The sequence below is a fragment of the Ursus maritimus genome, unplaced genomic scaffold (genome assembly GCF_017311325.1).
Source record: "Ursus maritimus isolate PB19 unplaced genomic scaffold, ASM1731132v1 scaffold_1, whole genome shotgun sequence".
Classification (NCBI taxonomy): domain Eukaryota; kingdom Metazoa; phylum Chordata; class Mammalia; order Carnivora; family Ursidae; genus Ursus; species Ursus maritimus.
Genome location: NW_024423343.1, coordinates 72,619,180 through 72,643,511, shown reverse-complemented (window position 1 = coordinate 72,643,511; position 24,332 = coordinate 72,619,180).

The following is a 24,332-nucleotide window of genomic DNA, read 5'->3' as shown; positions in this document are numbered from 1 at the left end:
GCATTCTGTAGTGGCTGGGTATAGTGTTCTGCAAATGTTAATCAGCTCGATTTAGGTAAGGTTGTTCACGTTTTCTGTAACTTCTATAACTGATTGGTCTCATGTTTGTTCTCAAAATTACTTTAAGAGGTATTACAAATCTCCAACTATGATTGCGGATTTGTCTATTTCTCCTTTTTTGTTTATTTCTCCACTTCTGCCTTTATATATTCTGTAATTAGGTAATTCTTGCATATGCATTTAGTATCCTTAGGTCTTCCTGCTGAATTTAGTATCATGTGGTCTTTCATGGCCACTTTGAAATGTCTTTCCTCATCTCTGATAATTGACAAGTCTATTTTATCATTTTAAATATAGTGAAATATAGGTCTTTTCATTTTTTACCTTGATATACCTCTGTATATATACATAACATTTAGATCTTATTTTATACTTCCTGACGAAATCTCTGGACTGGGTTTTTTTTCTTTTCTAAGACTGGATATTATTATTATATGGTTGAATTTCAATATATTCTGCTATTTGTTTTCTATTTGCTCATTTCTTCTTCACTGTTTTCTTCTCCTTTTCTTGCTTTCTTTTGGGCTAATCAACAAATTTGGGAATTCCATTTTAAATCCTCTCCTGGCTTTCGGTTACAACTTTTTGCATTTTTAATTAGCCACTCTCGAGATTACAATATGCATCTTTAACTAATTAGAATTTACATCAAATTAGTATTTTATCACTTCATGAATAATGTAAGAACCTAGCAATAACGTATTTCTATTTATTCTCTCCTCTTGCATTTTGTGCTGTTGGGTACTGGATTTTACCTCTGTATATGGTATACGCCCCACAATACATCAATACTTCTGTTGTTTTACATAATTTCTTTAATTTTATAAATGCCTCTTATATTTAACCAAAGATTTATTCTATTTTTTCCTGCGGTCCAATGCTTTTCTCTAAAAGATTCCCTTTCAACCTGAAAATCGTCCTTTACTATATCTTAGGCTGTGGGTCTTTTAGCAATGAATTCTCTCATTCTTAAACTTTCTTAAGATGTCTTTATTTGGTTTCATTTTTCGGTGATATTTTCAATGGTTTCAAAGTCGGCAGGAATTTGCCCCAGAACTTTACAGCTACTATTCCGCTGCAATTTTGGCTTCTATAGTTTGTGTCTAGAAAACAGCCTTAAATCTTACAGTTGCTCCCTGAACATTCTGTATCTTTTTTCTCTGGCTGCTTTTAGGATCTTCTGTTTATCTTTGATTTTCAGCAATTGGACTACAATATGCCTAAGCATGGCTTCCTTGTGTTTATCTGACTTGGGGTTTTTTGAACTTCTTAATATATAAGTTGAATTCTTATGATCGGTTTCAAAGAAATTCTTGGTAACCGTCTCATCAAAATTGCTCCTGACCTCTTCTTTAGCTCCTCGTTTCTGGGTTTCTAATTACACGTATGTTAGATGTTTTGACAGTGCTCCACATGTCTCTCACACTCTGCTCTGTTCATCAGTTCTTTGTTTTCTTTCTCTGCTTAAGATCAAATCATCTTTCTAATTTACGGAGCACTTTGCTGCATTTAGCTACTGCAAGCCAATGCGAGTAATTCTTCATTTCAGGTGTTGTATCTTTCACTCCTACTAGAGTATCGGCACATTCTTGTCTTTTAATTTCAAACCTCTTGAGTTTTTCCATCATTTCTTCATTTTTCCATCTTTTAAAAAAATGTATAATGCATTTATGACAGCTATTTCAAACTACTTGTTTGTTTATTGCAACATTTACATCAAATGTTTCTGCTTCCATTGAATAATTTTTCTCTCCATTATATGGGTCAGTTTTTTCTGCAACTTTCCATATCTCATAATTTGATTTTATGCCACAAATTCTGTATTTTAAAATATTAGATAATATATATATGTACACATACATATACATATATCCCACCATCCCCCAGAAGGCACGCTCTTTTCTCATAAGGCAGGTAGGTAGTGTGAGGGGCTGATTGCCTTGATGTAATCAGTAACTGAGCTATGTTCCTGTGTTGAGGCTGGTTTATTTATTATCATTTTACTTCATATTAAAATGTCTTCAGGACAAGAACATTCTTGTGTTTATGTCTAGTCTTTTTTGCCAGAATAACTGTATCCTAAGCATCATGCTCCGTGAGAATGTTTGAACTCTGCCTTTCCAGCCTAGCCACTGCACCTCACACCCCAGCAAGGTCCTTAACTGAAAACCGATGGTAAGGAATGGGGGTCCCATCAGGGAGCTGAGGGTTCCTGAGATTCCAGCAGGTCACACTGGCCTACATTCTCATGAAAATATCACCAGTTTCTTCCTTCTTCTCAGCTAAGGCAGCCCCACCTTCTTCCCAATTATTTTACTTGTGCCCATTACGACAAATGCAACCAGCAAAAATAATTGCTATACCCACTTATCCAGGAAAACTCCTTCCTCTATGGAATTTAGTTCTTGGGTTTTCTTATAGCCGTAGTTTTCCTCTGTCCTTCCATACATACATATGGCATTATAGTTTATCTGATTTTCTCCAGTTGGCAAAATACAAGTTTGCTATAACTTTCTAGATCCTAACCAGAAGTGGACCTGATTTACTTGTAATCAAAATACAAATTTAATGATTCGAAGTGCATAAAGGTAGTTGAAGAGTGAATGTATATATATATATATACATTTATGTGTGTGTATTTCCCCTTTAATCTGCCCATCTTACAGACTCCTAAAAGATTAATGTTCCTTAATTAGGATATATAACAAAGAATAAGCAATAAATTGAGTGGCTATTGTGAATACAAATTAGTTGACCGAGTCATAGACTAATCCTTAAAATTTATAGTTATAAATTTAAGTAAAGAAAGCATTTCTTTACATTGTTTAAGAAGCTCATTACTGCTGCCCTTCCTATGCCCAAAAGTAATAAAGAAAAAATAATTAAAAAGTAACAACCTCTTCGTGGGTTATAGGAAATGATGGAGTTGATGAAGTTTAAGTTGTATCCCCAAGTTTCAAAGTCGTGATCATGGACGAACATACCCTACCACACCCCGTTAACTTGGTTTAATGGTCAGGAACAAGCCACTCGGTGTCAGACCCCAGCTTTGGAGTCAGATCTCAGCTTGGCAATTCTCATCCTTCATCCTAAGGCATGAAGATAATTTTTATGTCTCTTGGTTATTTTCTGGGAAATGGAAATGATCATATCCACCACTAGTTGATGCTTGCAAAGAGGATGGCTTAGCTTAGGGGCAGCATTTTTACCACTATTTAAAAAAAATATATATCTTTTTAAAAAATTTTAAAAACAAACAGCTCTACAACTTCAAATCCAAAGTACGGTCACCATTTTTTAAAGAAGTTTTTCCAAGTAAGGATTTACTACACTAAAGGGGACTTATTAAACAGTCGTTGACTTAGGAATACTGACAGACCACATTTCAGAATTATTATAAGTAAAATCTTGATTTCTTAAAAGATAAAACTAGACAATAGTATATTTTCTTTCTTTTCTAAGATTCGTGTGTGTGTAGTGTGTGCATGTACAAATGTACATATATATATATTTCAAGACAACTCAGTTCCTCTAATAGTTAAACCATTGACAAATGCTCTCTTACACTGGAGTCATTAGAGGGCATTTCTTTTCTAAGCACAAGAGTTTCATTCTTCCTCTATTCCAAAGAATAAAATCTTTTTCCATATGTCTATGACAGAAATTAGCTTTTTAATTTATTTTTAAAGTAAAATTTTCCTTTAAATCTTCATTAAATTAGATTCAATTTCCAGGAAAGTGAGAACTAATGTAGCAGTCTAATATTTCATCTCTTTTTCAGGGGAGAATTATATATTATAAATTGCCTTTTTCATACAGAAATGTTAAATAACCATTTTCACTAAAGTTTTTAAAACTCCTCAGTTTGGATCAGAAAGCTGTACAAAATCGAGTTCAAAATAACTCATTTCTAAGTGAAGATATGACTAGGGAGAAAAAACGGGATTCTTTTATTAAGTTTAATATCCTGGCAATTGAAAAATCAAACATATGACTCAAAACATAAATTTAGAAAAGAAATTCTTCTAAAATATACTTTAAGCTTTTATTATTTCCCATGCATCATTTTGGAGAATATAAATATTAACTTAGTACTTGAAAGGTAATAAAATAATAATGAATGGTTGCCAAAAATGATAGGATAACATGAGATGAAGAGAAAATTCACAGTTCGATCTGTCAAATATGTTCGTTTTTGTCACAAATAACATCACAATTTAATCTATACTTAAACTATATTGGTTGTCAATATAGTCTCTGGGTGTGAAAAATGACATTAAATAATGTCATGTAGAATATTCTCTTTTTACATTCTATTTTCAAAATTTATATTTATGTATATATTTATATTTATTTTATATTTAAATTGACTCTCTGAAAATTAACAAAAATATAGACTAGTTGACCTGAACAGTACATTTCACTCTTGCTTCTTAATCCAAATGATTAAGATCACACTGCCAAGAAACATCAAGATATTTCACATTTTAAATTCTAAGACATGACTGCCAAAATATAACTATAGTCATTTAATGATGATAATATGCCACTAAGTACATACTTAACTTTGCATTTTAAAGGTAATCTCAAAGAGAAATTATGTTTCTTTTCCTCATAACTCATGAAGAACTTTGCCTTTATCATTTAATCTTTCAAAAATTTAAATATATGGTGCAGGAAATGAACGTTTTCTCTTATAAAGTAATCAAAGTGGCATAAATCAAAGAATATCATACCACTGGTCAATACCTACAAAATATTTTTCTCTGATGATGACTCAAAGAAATTGTTGTCATAATGTCTAAGGACTTCCTGCTATATTAATCTTACCTGTTTCAGTAAATCCTAGAACTGTGTTGCCCAAAACTGTGTTGCCTACTATATATATATATATATTTTTTTTTAAGATTTGATTTATTTATTTATATTAGAGAGAGAGAGTGAGCATGGGGGGCAGGGGTAAGAGCAGAGGGAGAAACAGACCCCCTGCTGAGCAGGGAGCCTAATGCAGAACTCGATCCCAGGCCCCCAGAATCATTATCTGAACTGAAGCCTGATGCTTAACTGACTGGGCCACCCAGGTGGCCCCTACTATATATATATTTATGCATAATTTTATCAGACCTTCTGTATTATACAGTTTAATTCTATACCACTTCTTAACATTACAAGTGTATAACCATCCTATGCAAACATGAGAGGGCTTACACTAACTATATTAGTGTGTGACTAAGTGTGCCATTTAACTTCCTAATGTGTTTTGCATTACCTGTAAATAAGAGGGCTTGTTGGGCTGAAAAAGCTCTCTGGGGCCAGTTCCTTCAAGCACTACCTGTAAAAATGTGTGTGTTGTCCTGTTGTTGGCTGAGGGTTTCCCATGCATTAAACAATTTGTTACTTTTGATCCAACCCAGAGTGCCACATTTCCTCTCTCCTTCGGCGTTTCCACAACTACATAATTCTTATGCTTTTGTCCGAAGACCAGCTTTTCACGGACTGCACCCCTACAACCTGCTACCATCAAGCATTTGGTGATGTCAGCAGCTTCTCCCACCCTTGGGAGGAAGGCATACGGCAGAGCCCTCCGGCAGCCAATCTTTCTATCACTTTTGTCCACCAGCTCTCTCCCCGGAGAAACAAATGCATGTCCCCCTCCCCACCACCATCTTACCCCTCAACTCTGATATCTCCTCGAGGATTTCTCTCCTCACTTGGGGCCTACTTTGTTTCATCTTCTACCCCAAAGATATTTATGAAAGTGTTTGCTTCCAAAAAGAATGCAGCTCACTTCTTAAGAGAAATTATAGTAATAAACATTTTTTCTATTTTATTATCATTTGATTTGACATAAAACATCTTTCCAAAATAATCCGATTTAATTTTTATGAATTACATAAAATAATAATAATAATAACAATAACGCTCTTCCTCATTGCATTCTCATTGTTTTGTTAATATCTGATCTTTGCTTCTCTCAATCTCCATCTTTCCATCCTCTATGTTTAGTTAATACGATTAAGGACATTTCTCATTTCTCTTTTTTCAGGATTGATGATTCTTTAAATCATTTTTGATTTGTGGCTATGTGAACCAAACACATTTGGTCATTGTGATTCCTTTCACTTTAAAGAAATTACACTTCTGTGCCCTTCTTGAATATGACCAATACCAATAAATTAAAATGGGAAGATATCCTGACCAGGACTTGGGGAAAAAATGGCCTAAAACTCAGTACCTTCTAAGTCATTACTGTGAAGCAAATATTCTTCAATATTGAAGTCAGTTCACTTAATAGTTCAAGATTTGCGAATTTAGACAAATGAAATATTTTACAGCCTATTTTGCATACTTTATTTTTGCAAGTGATTTTTGAACACCTAAGCATTGGCCAGGAAAAATTATTTCATGAAATTAGTTAATATTTCTAGATAAAACATACAATGAACTCTACTTTCAGCAGAATATGATGTAGAAAGAATGGATATTGAAATATAAATGATTGGATGGGTTTAAAACAACCACAATTCACTGTTTTAGGCAAAGATGGGTTAAGATTTGCAATGCGCACCTTCGACGTCACCGTACAAATAGAATGCCTTTATCTGAGTCAGAAACAAACAGGTATAAATTTACGGTATATAGATTGCATAAGCATCTATAAAAGCTTTTCAACTATCCCTACAAAGCTGCTCTACCAGATATAGATTGAAAGAACCCATTATTAAAAGAGGGATCAAAACAGGCTGCAATTATGCCAAGTTAATCCCCTCAAAACAGTGTGGTATTTCTTCACCAGAGTAATTATTTGCACAGGAGAGAAAATAACAACCATATAGAACAAATTAAAACTTTACCTTCAGATGCTACCTCAATTGTTATGCAGATTTCACTCTGTGCCTTCAGTGACCAGCAAGAGAATCAAATAATAAGATTTTTCTTCTCTGATCAAAATATTTTAATGTTATTTATTCCCCAAAGAGTTGCAAATGGTTATAACATTTCCCAGATTTCCCCTTTCCTATTACGGTATACATTCGAGCACACTCAGAGGACGTCTTTAAATACCCGTGTATTAAAAGGGTGAGCAAATACATCAAGCATCCTTAGAATTTCTGTAGGCCGCACCTGAATGCATGTGCAAACACACATCAAATGACCACCGCCGTGTACAAACTGCTTGTTTAGGCTTTTTTAAATACGACGATCACATGTTTAAATGTCATGCTGGGATTTAGTTAACTAAGGTGGCAGGTTCTTAAGATGGGGAATTGATTATGTTGAAATTTTCCAAATGCAGGACTGAAAAGGAAAAAAATCTGTCAACTTTTATTTATCTCCTATATAAATACAGGCAATTTAGTTCTTCCCCAAAATACAGGCGGATTAGATGAGTAAGACAGTAGTCAATTCATTTTGCATAGGAATGGCTCATTAAAAAAAGGGCCCTGCATTTGTATTAAGCTCTGATTGGACAGAGCACAAAATGAATTTACAGTGTCACTCAGAGATGTAGCAGGACTAATGAGGGAGGAATGGTGAGGCGCAGGGTGGGGAAATCTGTGGTGTGTTCATTCATTCCTTCAGCTGGTACCGCTCACGAAACCGAGGTGTCCCTCATTATGCATGTGTCCCAGGGGCATTCTTTAATATTTTAATAAATAACAACATCAGCCCAACAAGAAATTAATGAATAGTATCATTAATAATGAGCTGGAGTCTTGTAGTGATAGGACAGATATTAAATTGAACCACTGTGGTACTATCTCTAGAGACACGGGATATTTCCAGTGGCAAACAAGGCGTCTGAATGAAGCGACCACCTCTCTGTGCCAACAGCTTTTACAACAGGTTGGGAGTAATAAAAGAGGATTTTCTGCACGATAAAGTTAAGCCCTAGAAAATCTGCTGGTGTAGATCGGTGTGAAAAGTACTGCCAAACGTGATCCTTAATTAAACTTTAATTAAGATAAAGCTTTTATTTTTTTTCTCTTCCAGGAAAAGTAGCAGCCAAATGGGCCCTGGCTATTTTCTACCAAAATCGAACCTAAAATCATTTTGTATTGTACCATAAAAATTATGCTCAAATAATATTAAATCCACCAAATGAGGATATTATTAGGAATAGTTGAAATGGTGTAATTGCCCACCGCAATGACGAGAACATGTGTGCAAATCTGGAGTTGTGTGAACAATGAAGGGGCTCCCGGTCTCAATTTTTCCCTTTCTACTATTTTCATATTTAAGCTGGTTTCAATTTCTGCAGTTTTATTTCACAATATTGAGAATATTTTTATGTTGAAAACAATGATATGGGGTATATAACTTTTCAATTAACCTTGAGTCTCAGATTATGTTCAGAGTGTAAAAAATTGCTCATAACTTTAATAATTCTTGTTTAAAAAAAATGCTTCAGACACTAAAAAAATTCTTAACCCTAGCTTTCATCCCTCTAATTACATGGCACGTTGCTGATAGCTTTATTTATGATAATAATTTCCTTGCTGTGTTTTTTGTAAACTGAAGTTGTATAACTTGGTTCCTGCTTCTCAGCAAAACTATAATTATGCAAAAATATGTGTTATGCTGATAACCAAATACAGTATTTGGAATAATGTTAATAATAATTTTATTCAAATATTTTACACGTAGCCTTGCATGTTCTGACTGTGGAAGTCCTATTTTCTACCTACCTAATTTTTTCCACATTGTAGATGACTAAAATATGTGATTTTAAAATTATTTTTATGGAAACTTGAAAATCTTTTCTAACACAAAAATTCTACAATTGCTATTTTAATAGCAGAAGAAATGGTTGCAAGGTACACACATTGCTGAAATTCTCTATGCTTTTCATCCATATGTAGTTATACACTTTATTACATGGTGACAGATTTTAAAGTTTGCCTCTTTTAGTAGACAATTTCAGATTTCTAATTCTGATATAAAGTGGTTTGAATATAATCTACGCAAGTTTTATTATAGCTTTGTAGTCTACCGCTAAATTTTTTACACAATATGAAATTGATAGTTATCACTTATTCAAGGAATAGTTTCCAGATATTGTAGAGCCGATTTCTTTAGGCACAAGGTTAGCTCCATGAGCTAACTCCATATGTGAGATATCTATAAAAGGTATCTAGGTGTTCAACCACCACATAGCGTTCGACCAGCATGGGCATGTAAACTTCTCCTGAGAAAGACTTTGGAAAGGAGTTCCACATTTTTGTTCTGACCATCTTCTTCATTTTCTTCTCTTTTTTATTGTGTCCATACAGTCTCTAGTAAGGATTAGGAGATAGCATCCCTCCAGTTCTGAATAGTGGCAACTGGATTGGATAAACTCAATGATTATCTGTAAGGGGAGCTATAATTTTTTGATAAGTATTATGTCATTACAAATAGTCTAAGACAGATGGAGTAGTTCTTCCCATTTCTGGCTTAGATAAGAATGAACGCTATAGGGCTCAAGGTGTTAGGTAAGTAGAATACCTTGTTAGTTCCCTCTGATCTGTGTGGAAATAGTGACCAGGTGTTGCTGAGAGGAAAGTGGTTCAATGGGATGAAGTGAAGAGTTAAGGTTTTTAAATTTAACAAAAAGACAATTGCTCATGGCCCTATCTATCCTATTTTATTTGATTCTGAATCAAGTTAATTGCACATCTTTTTTTTTAAACATGCATACACGGATCTTAAGTCAAATAAACATTTAAATTAGGTGTACTCTAGAGAACTTTGAACCATTTCCAACTCACGAGCTATATAGTTTCACTTGGGGAAGCTTAGTTTTTCAAACCGAATTCCATTAAACGTTGGATCAATAAAGCTGACTATCTCAGAACTGAATTAATCTATAGTTGATTCAAAGCAAAATATGACAACTGCAGTGTATTAGATGTCATTATGGTTTCAATACCATAGTGTTATTGTTGTCATAACAGCTGACAAAAGAATATTCTGATAGTATAGTTGAGACCCTACCACTTACATCATATACTCTTAGAATGTAATCTTAGCATATATGTAGTATTTGTAATCCCCATCTTGATGACAATAATTCATATGGATCATAATTGGATCCTTCTACAGAGGAAAGATTCGTTCACTACAGAATTACTTATAATAGAAGAATATTTGGATTATCCACAAATTATAACAACTGGGATTATTAAGTGAAATGTATGACAGACTATTAGGTAGCAATTTAGTTGCAAAAATAAAAATTTAAAAAACTAATGAGATGATAAATACTGGAGTCATGAGGTAAAATTTAAAAATTAAATTCAAAATTATAAATAGAGGAAGAAAAGACATGTATAGGAATGTTCATAGAAACATTGTTCACGATAGCAAAAACTTAGAAGTCTAAATGTTCATCAGAGGAGGACAGATAAATAAATTTGTGTATTCTCATATTAGAATATTATATAGTTGTCAAAATGACTTAACTACAGGGGCATGCAGCAATGTAGTTGAATCCAAACTTTATTAAATAAGAAAGTAAGTCTAAAATGATTAGGTTCAGCATGATACTTTTTGTATGACTCCAAAAATAGCACAAACACACACATCATACAAATATAGCAAACAGATAAAAAGGAAAGCAAAGTAATTATAAATATGGGATTCAGTGAGCTAGGATGGGGGAGCATTTATAGATAAAGGTTTTTGTGAAATTTCAAGCTAGATGTTGGATTCATGGGTTTTTATTGCATAATGCAGATTTTTGATGATGACGAAGATGATGAAGACAGATAAATAGATAGATGGGTGGTAGGTAGTAGATTAAAAAAAAAGATAGATACACAGATACATAGAAAAAATAGGAGGGCTAACTGAATAGGATATCAATGAATATTATGATTAATCCGTTTCTATGTACCTAAATTCTGAGACCAGAATGTGAGAGTGAAAAAGACAATATGTTTGAATGGTTAGGAACATAAAAATTTCAAACCAGGCAGTCTTGGGTTTGAGTCCCAATCTAACCACTTAATAACATTCGAACAGAAGAATTACATAAACTAAGCCTCGGCCTCCTCACATGTAACTGGGGTCAATTAACAGCATCCTTTACACTGTTGTACAGCACAGCATACATAAAGCATTTAATAAAAAACATGGCACATAGTGGCCAATAAATATTAAGATCATTAAATATATATGTGCAATTTAAATAAACATAGAAAAAGACTAGAGCAGAATATTTCAAAACCTTGACTTTGGTTATTTGTAAACAGCATGGAAAGAAATTAGTTTTATTTTCCTTTTCAGTATATGCTGATTTTTTGGTAATGAACACGCATTGCAGAAACCTGAAGACAGAGCCTCTATCCTGAAGGAATAAGCATAGGACGGTACAACTGAGTAGGACTTTACAAGGTAGTTATGCCAAGAGTCAAGTGAATGGGGCAAACAGATGTCAAAGGGAAGCTCAAGTCCCTTATTTGAGCGGTCTGAGATTCTTCACAGAGATGAGCCTTGGAGAAAGTATAATTCAACCAAAAGAGGTAAGGAGGCTTAGCATCCTAAGCAGGACACAGTGGTGTGAAAAAATGACATGAGGAATAATATGCCTGTAACATTTTGTAAATCATGAGCAAACCATTTGGTTAAGAAAATGGTTTTGTAGGAGCAAATGGAGACAAGATAAATAGAAAGTGACGTGTTGTAGTAAATCTTAATTTCCAAAGCCAAGAATCTGTATTTTGCATGGGAGCTATGAAAGATCATTGAATATATATATATTGAATATATATTCAATATATATATAAATACATATATTCAATATATAAAAATACATATATTCAGTATATATAAATATATATCCTATATATATATATATATATATCCAAATATATATAAATAAACTTATAAAGAAGTTCAGAGAGATTAAACTTGTAGAATGTTGTCTTCGTGTGTGCTTCCCCGAAAGGACGTGGGCAGGGAAGAGAGAGAAGCGCTAAAGGTACATTAATGAGCAGACTAGCACTTGGGCAGTGGAGGTTCAGCACCACCAGGTACCCTGAGAGATAACACATGTCTCATAATCATACCATTCACTCCCACCCCTTATTGATGAAAAGTTGCCCCTGAAGGTATTAATTCTCTTGCATTTTCAGATTGCTCCTTCTGTGGGGCAGCTCCTGGGTGGTAGAGAAAGCCCTCAGGCAGAGATGGAGAGAGCCAATTGAGCAGGCCTGAGACGATCTCCCATGCATAATGGTGACCTCAGGAAGATCAAGGGGAAATGGGACCAGACACCACAAACAGATATATTGAAAAGGAATGAAATTGGGAGAAGAGAAAACACTTAAGATAACATTCAGTATTTGGAAATCTGTATCCAAAGTTTTTTTTAAAACAACCATAATCTATACCTTAAAATTCCATTTGAACATCTATTCTTAAAAAATAAAATGTAAATAACGATTGTACAAAGACATGCTAATCGAAGCACTATATATATGGCTGAATTTGGATTGGAGGCAACTGCTGCCCAAAGGCATAGATCCTGCTGGTGAAAATGATGATGACGATGGTGGTGATGGTGGTGATGGTGGTGGTAGATGGTGATAATGATGACTAAATAAGAATCAACATAACTAACACCTACTGAGTTATGAAAAGACAACTGACATGACTCTAAGTGTTCCACAATTAAAAACTCATTTGTTTTTTATAATAATCCAATGGTATTAGTTTCCCCATTTTATGGATTAAAAAACTGGCACAGAGAGATTAAGTACTTTATCCAAAATATTAAAGTTATGAAAGAATTCTGACTCTAAAGCACAGAACAATATAAAAACAATGGAAAATGAGATTTACAAAGAAATTGTAAGCATTCGAGAAAGTGCTTATAATGTTAAGCAAAATCAAAGAGTATACAATTGTGTATACACAGATATGCATTTAGTTTTTAACATCATTTTGAATGGAGCCCACATAGATTTCTCTCTGACTGTAGATAGTACATAGAAATGCTGGATTGTAGCAGCATTAAAAATCAGTAGAAAGAGAAATTCCTGAGTGCCAAAGCAAAAATGAAACTTAAAGCAGAATGTTACTATTACCAAAGTTACAGGAGCTCAGGTGACATTGCTCCAAAATTTAGGACCTATAAGTCAGGGAATACAGCTTTAATCCTCCATAAAGCTTAAAAAAAATAAAATAAATAAACCTACAAGGTCAAGGAAGATTGGGGCATTATTTATGCCCCAAACATCTAGGTAGGCAAATAACAAGACATCTATGAGGGGAAACCAAAAGCACAAGCTCATAGTAACTATGAATGTGGAGTCAAAATTCTACTGCATTTACTCATTCAACAAATATTTATCATGTAAAATAAAACAATTGTAATGATAGGAGCCCACATTTGATGAGATGAAGAATAAGATGAAGTGAAATACAAGACAGTAGTATCATGGAAATGAAAATGTAAGGGGGAGATTTTAGTTACAGTATGCTGGTTATTATTTGATACGGAGAAGACAGACATGCAGGCGGACTTAGCAGGTAAGGTGTGCCTGCTAGAACTCCATTGTAACCACTGAAACATAGGATGAATGAATGAATAACTTCCAAAAGAGTGGAGGGAAAAGGCTTTGTGGGGTGGCGGGAGGCAAAAAAAATCAATAATGCGATAAAAAGGCATTTGGAAGAGAAATAAGTAGAGAAAGAATATTATAAATAAAACTCACAGAACCATAATTCATATATACGAGTTATCTTAATAAATGTAAAATGATAAAACTTTACTTTTAAGACAAAGTTTCTGAGGTTTGGTTTTTAAAACCTGTCCACATGTTCTTTACAGGAGACACACCTAAAACCAGGAAAATACTAACCCAAAGCTGCTAATATGGTACTATTAGTATAAGGTAATTGGGCCTTAAGGAAAAAGCAATTTAGGGGGGAAAAAAGCGGTCATTCAACTACAATCAAAATAACAATTCATCAGGGAGGTATGATAATGCTAAGCCTGTTGGAGCCTAAAAACATAGTTTCAACACATGTAAGAGAAAAACTATTATAAAAATTTGAAACAAAAATAATCAATCATACTGGGAAATTTTAAGTGACCACTTTCAGGAACCAACTAGATGAGAAGAAAAAATACTTGTAAAATTTTACATATTGGATTAACCACGTGACCATTAGAGAGAACACTAATGAAAGTGACAAAAATTCTGGAAATATCACATATTTCTTGACAAAGAATCACAATGTAACTCAGTGGTTTGTTTTGCCAATAATAATAATAATAATAAAGTCTCAATTACAATACTTTTTGTTTAATCATTGCTCTCTTATGTCTTCTGAAATCATTTGGCAGTTCTTAGCATACCTAATAGTTCATGGGTTGGTTCTCAGACAGCTTTATAGATTGGAAGTGCTTCATGAAGAGGTTTCACTAATTCCACTGTAAAATATTTAAAATACGATAAGATAATGAACTTTTGAGATTCAATATAACTTTATTAAATTTGTTGTAAATAATAACAAAATATTCTACTGTTTTTTAAGTAATTATGTGCATATGCATATATTTTTTAAATGCACACTTTTTAAAAAGCATGTTGGTATACATGGTAGTAAATATAGTGGTGTTTATGTGCACTTAAATGTGCATGGATATCTCTAGAATCTACAAGAAACTGGCAGAAGTGATTACTTTGGGGAGGACACCAGCTAGCTGGGAGATATACTTTAGAGGGAGGTTGATATTCACAGCATGTCTTGTGTTCATTTTGAGCCACATGCTTGTTTAATTTTTTTAAAGATTTTATTTCTTTGAGAGAGAAAGAGAACAAGCACTAGCGGGGGCAGAGGGGCAGAGGGAGAGAGAGAAGCAGACTCCCCACTGAGCAGGGAGCCCAACACGGGGCTCAATCCCAGGACCCTGAGATCATGACCTGAGCCAAAGTCAGATGCTTAACCAACTGAGTCACCCAGGTGCCCCAAGTGACAACATTTGAAAAGCACCTAATGATTGATCAGAGAGCACTGTTGCAGGGGTCTCTGAAGGCTCTCCTTAGTTATGGTTGATGTAAAGTCATCAAATATACAGAAGAAATGCCCATTTACAGAGTCCATTGTCCACCTTTATTAATAATTCCTCTTTTTTTTTTTTTTAAAGTAAACTCTATGCCCAATCTGCGGTTTGAACTCAGGACCTTGGGATTAAGAGTCATATATTCTACCAACTGAGCCAGCCAGGTGCCCAGACTAATACTTCTTTGCATTTAGAATTATAACTGCCTTTTTTCTGCTATGATCTGAATGTTTGTGCCCCACACCCCCCAAGTTCATATGTTGAAATCTTCACCTCAAGGTAATGGTATTAGGACACGTGGCTTTTGAGAAGTGATTAGATGATAAGGAATTGGGATTAATGCCCTCATCTAAAAGAGGCTCCAGGGAGTTAGCTAGTCCTTTCCAACAAGTAAGGACACAGCAAGAAATTGGCATCTGTGAACCAGAAAGTGGGCCTTCACTAGACACAGAATCTGCTGCTGTCTTGATCTTGGGCTTCCCAGCCTTCAGCACAGTGAGAAATAAATACCTGTTGTTTATAAGTTACCCAGCCTCTGGTATTTTGTTACAGTAGTCCGAACAGGCCAAGACACCCCCTTATAGGCAGGAGTAGTTCTGCCTTCTCGAAATAGTCTTTATTCTGGCCATGATTATTTGTGCTTTCCGAATTCACAGCCTGGCTGAAAAAGAGTGTGTTGACACTGACAGCTAGATGTTGAGTTTTCCACTAGACCTTTGGCTCATGCTCTTTGTGCCAGTTTCTGCACCCAGAATTATGTGTGGGCACAAATTGCACCAAGGATCTAGAAACTGTGAGCCCTTATACTTTCAAAATGAGGTCAGATGGCTAATTGTGCTGGCAACTGGTCATCTGTTGGCATAACTACCTAACTCCAGCACAGTTGTTTGTACTTGTGATTTGAGGTCCAAAATGATTGAGGCTACAGCTATCGGGATTGAAGAAAGGGACTCATTGCTTTTAGATTTCACCCTCCATCTCTTCTTCTGTCAATTAAACAGCTTCCCTGTCCTCTCACAAATAGTTTGCTTATTTTATTCTAGCAATAAGTACTGGGCAAGATATTCAACATACTGATAAATTATGGAGTAAAGATATTACTTTTATTGAAGTGTATTATTAATTAGGGCATAATGAAATAGCTAGGTGGCCTTTTCAATTGACAGCTAGGAGTTAACATTCGAAAGAGCTGTTTATTATAGAGGACAAATGGCATCAAGATCCCAAAGTAGGGTATGAGGAAGGTACGCCTGCCTGTATATGCACTAAAGGTTCTCAGTTCTGGTGACTCTACCATGCAGCTGTGAGGCACTAGCCACCAAGTCTTTTTTGATAGCTTTCTCTTAGCTTTTCCTTTCCGCTGTAGGCAAAAGATAGTGGGAAGTCCTCAATTGCTCTGACCCAAGTCGCTCTACACTAGAGTGATACAATAAAATCACACTAGTGATCTTTGTGAAAGGCACACTTTGTACAAATGACAATAGCATCTTCCATGCCCCCACTCCAAAAACTCAAGCCTGAACAATGGGAAGTGATCTACGGACTTTGAAACTCTTTGCTGAGTTTTTTCAGGGAGAGTGAGCGCTATGACAGTAGGTAGCATTACACGCTATGTTACACCAGTGCTATACCCATATTTATGTGCGTCACTTCTGTACCCATATCCATTTAAAGACGTGTGTCCCTGTGATTCTGTGTGTATATACACAACGGAGAATGCTATTTAGGTCTCTAAATGATTTCTCCCTGCCCTTAATCTGTATTTAATCAGGAAACCATTCTGTAATGAGAAAACTGTTCATTTTAGTCTTTTATGTTTGCGATCCCAAGGTTCCTCCTTAGTGATTACATTTAGTAACTCCCTTTCGCTGTCTGAAAGCACAGGCAGTTTTTCCATAATAAAAACTGGATTAGCATGTATCAGGAAGAGACACCACCAGCTGTCACTTTGAAATCAGACCACTCAGCCCTATTTGAGATGACAATGGATAAACCGATAAGTGACAGGCAGTTTTCCTATATTTATCTAGTAAGTGGTTAATATAGGCTAACACTTTCTGTAATAAAGCTATAAAAAGGGTCAAAGCAGACGAAAGTTCCATTTGAATGTGATAAACATTATTGGCAGAGAAAAATTCACTATAGGGCATTCTATTACTTAATTTATTCAGTTGAGCTGTTATAATCATCATTAATATCTCTACTTCTCTTTCCTTATGCCTTGCTCTCTTCTCGTTTGATAATATTCAGTTATAAGGCATTTGCTATGTAAATTCACAAATACATATGTTTAAAGACAGAATCCAAAATAATTAAAACTTTAAGAAATACCCTCTTCTTAGGACTTCTGCAAAACATGGTATTTCAGAGACTTCCCTGAAACCTAAATTAGTAGAGGAATTTTTAATTCCACAATAGCAAATAATTTGCTTCAGGCAGATCTCAAACATTGCTTAACACTGTTGAACTGTTCCTGACTTCAGAAAAACTAAGATAAAGGACATATGAGCAATGTGGACCAATGAGAGATCTAGGAAGCAGTGCTTATCATAGACAATGGCTACCAGTACCCAGGAAATTAGGGAAAGTGTGATGTTCTGATCATCGCCATTCAGAATAATGTTTTTGGAGATTTAAATAATGACTGTTGCATTTGGGGACTTTTAGTTAAATAATTTTGTTTTCAATTTTTCTTCATTAATTGCTTAAGTTATAAAATAAACATACTCTTTTCAAGTATTGAAAAAATATATATATCAACAAAAAGCTAATAGCGCTCTCCATCACCCTCCCTTCATTTCCACCTTCTCAGCTAATTAATCTGATCAGATCAGTATCTGTTTCTGTATGCCTTTCTCCACATGTTCTCATCCCCACTTCAGAGAGATCAGCACAGAGAGGTCAAGTAACTTGCAAAAGAGAGAGACAAGAGAGCCAAGGTTTCAACAAAAGCAGTCTGCATCCAACACCTAGAGCCAACCGTTACATTAAAAGCCTGCTTCTGTTAGAAATGGTGATTGAATAAATCAATGGCATGAGGTTTAAATGAAAGCTGATTCCCAACTTCTGGGCAAGGGAGTCCTGTCATTAACAGATAAATAATGGTTACAAACTGAAAGAGGAGGTTTGGAGTAGGAGTGAAATAGTAAGTTCATTTTGGTGAATCTAGTTATGTTTTAAGGGACATTTGGGTTCCAGATCTTGCTAAGATTTCCAGTGGCTAATGCCCAGCCAGCCACAAGGGCAAACAAAATGTGTCTGGGCGGATATACAGAATCAGAAGCATCAGCATACAGGTCCTGCTTAGAGCCCTGTGTGAGAAATATCAGATCACTGAGGAAGCCTTGCAAGTTCCAAAGAATAAAACACTAGAAAAAAAAAAAAGAAGAAGACTGAAAAGAAGTACTCAGAAATCTAAGACCATAAGAGGAAAAGGAGTCACAGAAGCCTGGGGAGTCAGGAGTCCCACAAGGAGTAGTCAAAATGTCTATCACTTCAGACAGGCAATTTAAAGGAAACAACGAAGACAACATTTGGTGTATCCACTGGAAAATCATCCTACATTTTTGCAAGAACAAATAGTAAAGAGGAAAGTAAATTAGGATGGTGAAGGTAGAAGACGCTTTCATAAAGCTACTGGACAGAGATTGGTAGCCCAAGGGCATCACGGGGGTCAGTGTAGTTTTGTTTCTGTTGTTTTGAGTCGTTTTGCTTTATTTTAAATAGAGGAGATAATTGTGTATATTTACAAGCTGCAGGAAAAGAGTCAGGGTAGGTAGGGAGAGTAGAGAGAATAAAATCTATCCTGCCCATGATTTTATCCCCCGTATCTTCCATAGTATCTCGTATCAGCAGGGTGCTCCCACACTCTCTGATGCGAATAGTAAACGCACAGTTGTTCTTAGAAGGAGAATTTCACCCTCTAGAATTTTCATTTAATGGAAGTTATATGTTACTCTGAAAATTGAAAAACTATATAATGGCTGAGAATCTGGAAAAGGATTAGAAAGTCTCTAGCCTCTCATGCTCTGCTTTATACCTTCAACATTCACCTCCCTTTTTTGGGAATAGAACTTCTGACTTCTACAATTTCCATCCAGTCCTAAAGGTCCCCTTCGGTGTCTTGGGACACTCCCATGCCATTTGGATGCAGAGACACTGGCCCCACCCCTCAGCCTTTGTTCATTCTGGGTTATAATAGGTTAAAAGACTGAGGTAGTTCAAGAGTCTGTCAGTACACACGTTCCAAAATAGCCCAATTGTCCCCATGCTTCTCCAACCCTAGCCCTTGGCAGACACTGGGCAGAGTTGGTGAGACTGCCATCCACAGGTTTGCCCCCAGCGACATGTGGTTGAATGCTCCCAGAGACTCAATTAACTCCAGAGACTCCTCCCAAATTCTAAGAAGCTAAAATATTTTAATACTCAGGTTCCTTTTTGGTGCCAGAATTTATACTGTGCATGGTGTTCATTGAGGTTGCAGTGTGATACACACACACACACACACACACACACACACAATGTGTATCTGTGTGTATTATAATATCATATATATGATATCAGAAAATACAATTTCCTAAAGTTGCTATCATGCAGAAATGTGAGGATTTCCCAATTGAACACAAAATGGTTGAATTTGTTAATAATGCTGTTATACTCTTCACTTTCACATTTAAAGTTTTAACATTTAAATCTGGAGTGCTGTATTAAAGATTTTTGGACATAAGGTATGTTTAGGAAGGAGGGGATTCAATGAATAGAATCACATAGACAAAAATACTGTGCTTTTTTAGTAAGAAAATAAGTGAAATAGCTATCTGAACTCTCACTTCAGTGCTTATTTTGAATTTATGTTTAATTAAGTAGTCCCTTTGGAGTCTCAGCACTTTCACGTATGAATATCTATTTTAAGAGATCAATGAACAATTTTCCAACACTGTGCTTTGTTATTTTACATTCTCTTCATGTGTATTATTTGGCCAGTTTCTTGTTGGTTACCTTAATGGTTTTTTTCTCTTTTTTAAGATTGTAGATATATTCCCAGTCATTTTTGCCATTATTTATAATACCCAAAAATAACATGAATAAGGGGTTTTTCCTTTGCCATTGTTATGCTCAACTGAGACTAAACTTGAGTTTATAAATGCGGAAAACCTTAAATAGAATAGCTTATCACAGAGGGGTAAAGGTTTTTCTAAAATCTTCTGTGTGTAATTGCTATAGGCATGCACCTGACATGCAGTTTCAGTAACTTGTCTATTTAGATTTGATTTAGAAGTATCATGACTGATATGGATAATATCCCACATGTCTGTCTCAAAACACTGATGTATGTAAGTCAAGTTCGAAATAATTATTTTTATCTTTCTGTTGCCAAGTAACATAAAATCATTCTTAAAATTATCAGAGACCTAAAAAACTGTCTTTTTGATTGCCCATTAGCCATTCACTTCTATTCTTTGTGGGGAAAAAAAAAATCTCGTTTTGTTTGGTTATGGGGCAATCACATGCTTTAGAGGAGGCTGGGCATTTCACCAGACCCATGGATAAGTCTTGATAAGTGAGAGTCAATCATGGTAAATCTGGTCTCCATGACCATGGTTGTTCAAGAATGGGTTTGTAATGGAATTCTGATGGCTGAGCCTTAGGGGAAGAGAATATTAGTTAAATCTCTTAAAAAGAGGCATTGGAAGACACTTTTTCTCATCCAGGCTTTGAATTATGTGTGTTTGTGGGTGAGAATATTATGCTTGGAGCTTTCACAGCCATTTCATGACTATGATAACATAAATCTGAGGTCAAATGGAAACATAATGAGGACAGCAGAGCTAAGCTATGAAAAATATCCAGATCCTTGGTCATATAACCTAGTACTGAATTAACCAATCTTGAAATCTCCCTACCTCCTTATTTCTTGTTCAGTAAAAAACGAGTTTAGCAAGGTCATAAGATACAAACAAGGCCAATACAAAAAGTTAACAGTATTTCTATATATTAGTAACACACAATTGGATTTTTAAAATGTCATTAGATAAAATATTTAGGGGGGCGCCTGGGTAGCGCAGTCGTTAAGCGTCTGCCTTCGGCTCAGGGCGTGATCCTGGCGTTTCGGGATCAAGTCCCACATCGGGCTCCTCCGCTGGGAGCCTGCTTCTTCCTCTCCCACTCCCCTGCTGTGTTCCCTCTCTCGCTGGCTGTCTCTCTGTCACATAAATAAATAAAATCTTTAAAAAAATATTTAGGGATAAATTTAATTAGATATGTATAATACTTATGTACTGAAAACTACAAAATTTTGCTGAAAGAAGACCTAAGCAAACTGATTTATAGATTTTAATGCAATCTCAATCAAAATGCAAGCAGGGCTTTGGTAGAAATTACAAGATATTTCTAAAATTTATGTGAAATGAAAAGATTTAAAGTAACTAAAATAATTTTGAAAAAGGACAAAGTTGAAGGACATACTCTATCCTATATCAAGACCTACAATTAAGCTACAGTAAGCAATGTGGCATTGGCAAAAGAACAGACATTTAAGTTAATAGAATCAAATAGATGAAAAATAGAATTATACATGTACGGTAAACCTATTTTGACAGCTGTGCCAAGATAACTCAAGGGACAGAAGTAATCTTCTAAAAAATAGTTCTGGAATGGGTGGATATTTATATACTAAATGCGTAAAACTTTACCCTTCCACACACCATTTACAAAAATTAACCTGAAATGGATCACAGATCTAAAAGTAAAAACAAAACCTGTAAAGCGAACAGAGGAAACAGAGGAGAAAATCTTCATAACCTTAGGACAGCTAAGGTTTCTTAGATATTATTCCAAAAGCTGAATTCATACAAGAAGAAAGCTGATACTTGATCCAAAGTTAAAAAAATAAATAAATAAACTTATTCTCTTAAAAAAAAAAGAAAAAGAAAAGAAAACTTCAATCCAGACTATGTGAAGCCCTCTTAAAACTCAGTATTAGGAAGGCAAATAATCTCCTTTGTAAAATGAACAAAAAGTCAAAAATGAGCAAAAGATTTAAATAGATACTATCCCAATGAACTGCAAATAAGCACATAAAAGTCAACACATTTATTAGAAAAGCATAAATTAAATTCAGAATGAGGTATTCCTATATACCCATCTGAACAGCTAACATTGAAGACACTGACCATACCAAGTGTTGTTGGGAATGTAGAACAACTGGAACTCTAATACATTGTGGGAATGCAAAATGGTAGGAGCCATTTTAGGAACAAACTTGTCAATTTCTTATAAAGTTAAATACACTTTTACTGTATGACCCCGTCATCCCACTCCTAGATATTTCCCCCAAAGTAATGAAAATATATGTTCCCACAAAGGCAGGAACTCAAATATTCATAAAGGCTTTATTAATAATTGACAAAAACTCAAGTGTTTCTCAATTGGTGAATAATTTGTCCAATATCCATATAATAGAATACAAGTCAACAATGAAAAGGAAAAAAAAAACCCTACTGATACACAAAACAATATAGATGAATTTCAAAATATTACGCTAAATGGAAAAAAAGCAGAAAGAAAAGATTTCATATTTTGTGATTTTACCGATACAAAATTTTAAAAAGGCGAAGATAGAAAACAGATCAGTAATTCCCAGAGGTGGGTGGTGGGTTGGCCACGAAGGAGCACAAGGGAGTTTATCAGAGTGAGGGAACTATTTGATATCACTATTGTGGTGTGGTTTATACAAGTATATACATTTCAAAATTCGCTGAATTGCACAATTAAATGTGTGGATTTTATTTTATGTAAATTATGCATCAATAAAGCTGATTTTTAAAAGTATCTGCATTTCGCTTGTTCTGCACCCCTTTTCTGCCTTGGTCACCTCCGACCAGGGTGAAACTATCTAATTTTTGATCCTTTGAAACTCTGACCATTTTGGGCAATGTAAACACTTTGAAAAATGTTCTGAACATTTTTTTTTCACTAATTCTAACTCTGAATAATAATATCTGTTCCGGATATTACATTTCCTTAGGATTAAAGTACTGGATTAAAGCAAGGAGCATTTTGTTTCTTGTTGCCACATATAAGATGCCACTGAAATTCAGGCTAAAGAATTATGAGAGACAATAATATGTGGTCAGTCTCTTTTCTCCTTATGCCCCACGATCATGTAAAGTATAGGGCATAAAATTGAACTAGCACTGGTCCTCGTCCTTGACATCACTCTCAGTCTCTGAATGCATTTGGAAAAGATTACCAGTCATTTTTAAGTCTGTGCTTTCTCTCTGTCTCTGTCTCTCTCTTTCTCTAGCAAACCATACAGTTTTTCATATATAAATTCCATTTTTACTTCTTATAATTAAGAAAGTTTGCAGCATTTAAAAGTGAATTAACTACAATCTTATTCTAAAATTCAAATTAAAATGCTTTTGAAATGTGGATATATTTAGTTAACTCTTTATTGCCACTTTTTTTGGCAGACTATGATGAAAAACAGTATTGGTACGGCATTTATAATGTTGCTACAGCCAAGAAAAGTGAACAATTTTCTGACAAGAACGCCATCCTTATGCCTCAACAAAAGAGACTTAAATAAATCTCGGTTCTTAATCTGAAATCTGAGATGATTAAGCCAAGAAAAATCACATTTGGCATTTTAACACTTTCTAGTTTTACTTCTTTTCCCACTTCCATTGTGTATTTCGGCCGTTTTTAATGAAATTTTATTTTTATGCATATTTAAAATTACTATTCTCGTGGGAAGATAAGTGTTCAGTAGCAACAAACAGGTTCGAGAGACACAAAGGTAAATTTGATTCTCTTCCAACTCTAGGTACTAATTTCAACAATTCCTTATTTTATTATTTAGTTTTCTTGAATATAAAAGGATAAAAGTAGCTGTTCAGCTAATATTCACATGGAAAGGATGACAGATCTTTTAAACATGATAATCACAGATTATCCAAAAATTATCTATATTTGTACACATAAAAGAAAATTCTGGAAGTTTTTATCTATGTTCTGAGCCTATTTTCTTAGACATATTTTTGTAATAGACCAATCTATGTTACCTATTTTTATAGAAAAAGACAAACCTCTCTCTTCTCATTGCTGGACATCTTTTATTTGTTCATATGAATGTTCTTTTTGGAAACTCTACAAGTATTTCCAAACTATTTTCGTTCATTTCTTTAACTTAAAAGTCATCATACGTGAACTT